We start from the raw sequence: 4,202 nt of genomic DNA on the forward strand, positions 1-4,202 counted from the left end.
ACAGCCAACTGCCTCACCAAAGAAGTTAAATCAGAAATTTATTTCTCAAGGTTAGATGTACTTACCTCATTAACATTCATAGGTGTGTGATCTATACTCATTCCAAATTGCTGAGAATTTGTTGCCATGTTAGCAATCAGCCTCCTTGCCTCTTCTGGTGTCTTGTCAACCAAAGCTCCTCCACTAGCAGCATCTATCATACTGCAGTCCATTGGTAGAAATCCCTCATAGAAATACTGAATCAACAGCTGCTCACTTATTTGATGATGGGGACAGCTTGCACACAGTTTCTTAAATTGCTCCCAATACTCATACAAGCTCTCTCCATTGTACTACCGGATGCCACAAATTTCTTTTCTTATATTGGTAGCATGGGAAGCAGGAAAATACTTTTCCAAAAATATCTGCTTCATCCCATTCCATGAGTTGACATATCCAGAAGGAAGATAATACAACCAATCCTTAGCTGTGTCTTCCAGTGAGAAAGGGAAAGCTCAAAGCTTGATTTAATCCTCGGAAACTCCTTGAGGTTTCATGCTGGAACACACAACATGAAATTCTTTTAAATGCTTATGTGGATCCTCACCTGCAAGACCATGAAACTTAGGCAACAAATGGATTAGTCTAGATTTCAACTCAAAAGCAACATTTAAAGCAGGGTATATTGAATACACAAAGGCTGTTGGTTTAGATCAGGAGCAGCCAACTCTTTCAAAGTTCTAGCAGCCACGGTTTCATTTTCAGAATTTGAATCTGAATCCGAATTTGAACTTAACTCCTTTGGAGATTGGACTCCTTCAGATGTCTCGGAATCTGCCTAGCTTGCTTAGCCAATTTTCTCAACTGTTTAGCTGTTTTTTTCTACTTCTGGATCAAAGATCAACTCACCAAATTGAGAAGTTCTTGTCATAAACAAAAAAAAATCAAAGAAAAAATAGAAAAATGCCTCAAAACCCTAGAAAACAATCGAATTTAGCCTCAAGAGGGTGGTGCCAGGAAATCCTATGGATTGATTGGTCTTGATCAGAATGTCATTTCCTTCAAAATAGGTATGGGCCACCCTCCAAATTCAATCAAATTTCTTGATGAATAGTAACACCGTAAAATTTTTTTTTTCTTTTTTTCGAAAACCTGAAAACAATAACAACTCATAAAAAAAATTAATAACAAAATATCCTAACACTAAAAACACAAAATCCAATAAATTTCAATCCCCGACAACGACGTCAAAATTCTTGATGGTTATCGAATCCACCAAAAATTTAATTAACTGAAATTACCAGTTGTGAAATATTTTCTACAATACATAGTAAGTCCAGCTCAAACCCTAGAGACTGAATTATTAAATTTCATGCACTTGAAAAAAAGAAACAAAGGTTGGGGGGGGGGGGGAGGGTAATTCGCAATCCAAAGAAGAAATCAAAAATTAAAATCTAAAATTAAATAAGAAACTCTCAAATTAAACAAACTTCAGTCCAAGGTAATTCTCATTCCAATGCATTGATTCGATCATAGATAAAAGAAATACAATTATATCTTATTGAATACTTAATGTAGATTTACCAAACTGCGAGGTAAATCCCTGACTTTCCTATACTCATCAATTCGAGCCCAGCACTCTTGTTGACTCTAATTATTAACTGAATTGGTATTAAGCAATCCTCATCAAATTAATAACTGCTTTAAGAATAGGAAGTAGTTAAGCTGAACAACAATTTATGAAGCAAAAATCATTTAATTCACCATATTGTTTCCTTAGGTTATTGTCGAAAATTGGGATCATAATCAATAAAACCTAATTGCTACTCATGTCCAATCTTACACAACAATTACGGATTATCAAGATGAACTAGCAATTGATCACATCAAACAATTAATTAATAGGCCTTTTTAGCAAATCATTCAATAGATCAAAGACAATGAAATTAAAAAACAATAGATATTTCAAAAAGACATAAATTAAATTAAGAACCTGGTCTCACAAATCAAGCAAAAGAACTTGAATCCCTTGAACTGAATTAAAAACTTAGCCACTCATGTTCATGGCTTACAGAAAAATAAAGAAAAATAAAGAAGAAATCTAAAAAGACAATGGAGAACGAATGTCTTCTATGGAGAATGAAGATCTGAATGGGATGCTCTTAGCTGCTGCCCAAAGACGTATTTATAATAAAAAAAACCTAATCCCAAAGATAGGAACCAAACTAGAAAAAGTTTTAAAATTCAAAAGACAGATTTTCAGCCTGCATTCACTTCTCTGAAATCAAGGCCGATTTTTAGCGACTTTATTAGTTCCTAAACTTTGAATTTCAACTACACCATAAGAAAACACATTAGTAACAACAAAGGGTCCAATCCAACGAGAACGCAACTTACCAGGCATTGGCTTCAATCTGGAATTATACAATAAAACTTTTGTCCAATCACAAACTGCTTCCTTAGTTTGTCATGGAATGCCTTTGTCCTTTTTTTATAAATCTTAGAATTCTCATAAGCCTTAAGGCGAATTTCCTCAAATCCATGCAATTGTAATTTTCTTTCCATACCAGCAGTATCTAAATTGAAATTACAATGTCTAACAGCCTTATGTTCTAACTCATCCTCCCTGCTTAACTCAAACACATCCTGCACAAATGTATCAACAATATTAATAGAAAAGGCAGAATGATTATCAGCAGGATACTTCATGAAATCAAAGATATTAAATTTGACAGTCTCTCCATCAAACTCCATAGTTAAGGTACCCTCATCCACATCAATTTTTGTCTTGGCAGTTTTTAGGAAAGGTCTTCCAACAAAATCAAAGCTGACTTTGATGAGAGAGCACTATCATCCTCCATATCCAGAATGTAAAAATCTGCAGGAAAAATTGATCCTCCAACCTGCACCAACACATCCTCAACTACTCCCAATGGGTAAGCATTAGAACGATCAGCTAATTGAATAATGACACTGGTTTCTTTCAAAGGACCCAAATTTAAAGTTTGAAAAACTGAATTTGACATAACATTAATAGATGCTCCTATATCTGCCATTGCATATTCAAATTTAGAATCACCTATTCTACAAGGAATAGAAAACGAACCTGGATCCTTACACTTAGAGAGTAATTTTCGCTGAATTAATGCTGACACATTTTCCCCCACACTGATCTTCTCATTATTCCTCAACTTGCGCTTTGTAGTGCATAACTCCTTAAGGAATTTGGCGTACCTGGGAACTTGTTTGATCGCATCAAGTAAAGGTATATTAACCTCTACCTTCCTGAAAGTCTCCAAAATTTCTTTCTCTTGTTTTTCTTTCTTTGTCTTGGCTAACCTGTAGGGGAATGGAGGAAGAATAGAATTATTAACCTTATTCAATTTAGGTTCAATATTTACCTCAACTTTAAACTCTTTTTCTCCTTGCTTCTTCTTTTTTATTGACTCATGTAGAGTCTGATTATCAACTTCTTTCCCACTTCGCAACAGTATCGCACTCCCATTTTCTCTGGGGTTCATGACTGTTTATGAAGGAAGCTTTCCAGAACCTTGAGCTTCCAGCTTACTCACAGATGAGGCTAACTGACCAATCTGCCTCTCTATGTTTTGAATGCTATTTCTGGTCTCCTGTTGAAATTGTTGGGTATTGTTAGCCAAGGCCTTAACAATTTCATCAAGTGACATACCTTGATTTGAGGGAGGTGGAGGTGGTTGATTCATTTGTGGTCTTTGCTGCTGGTATCAATTTTATACTGGTTGATTCCCATATCTCAAATTGGAATGATCTCGCCATCCTGGATTTAAGTATTTGAATAGGGATCATACCTGCGTTGTGACTGTCTATAATGTCCTACTGCATTAGCACGTTACATTGATTCATCCTCTGGTAACGCAAGACACATATCAGTAACATGACCCGAACCTGAACAAATTTCACATACCTTATTAGTTTGCATGTTCCCTACAGCCAACTGCCTCACCAAAGTAGTTAAATCAAAAATTTGTTTCTCAAGGTTAGATGTACTTACCTCATTAACCTTCATAGGTGTGTGATCCATTCTCATTCCAAACTGTTGAGAATTTGCTGCCATGTTAGCAATCAGCCTCCTTGCCTCTTTTAGTGTCTTGTCAACCAAAGCTCCTCCACTAGCAGCATCTATCATACTGCAGTCCATTGGTAGAAATCCCTCATAGAAATACTGAATCAACAGCTGCTCACTT

At 35.7% G+C, this 4,202-nt stretch overlaps 1 non-coding gene across 1 annotated transcript; it reads left to right on the top strand.

Moving 5' to 3' along the window:
* The first annotated feature begins 258 nt into the window (after positions 1-258).
* LOC131175668 (small nucleolar RNA R71) lies at positions 259-365 on the top strand. Its single transcript, XR_009145860.1, has one exon. It is a non-coding gene; the product is annotated as a small nucleolar RNA R71 (small nucleolar RNA).
* The last annotated feature ends 3,837 nt before the right edge of the window (positions 366-4,202 follow it).

Source organism: Hevea brasiliensis, chromosome 17 (genome assembly GCF_030052815.1).
Source record: "Hevea brasiliensis isolate MT/VB/25A 57/8 chromosome 17, ASM3005281v1, whole genome shotgun sequence".
In the NCBI taxonomy this organism is placed as follows: Eukaryota; Viridiplantae; Streptophyta; class Magnoliopsida; order Malpighiales; family Euphorbiaceae; genus Hevea; species Hevea brasiliensis.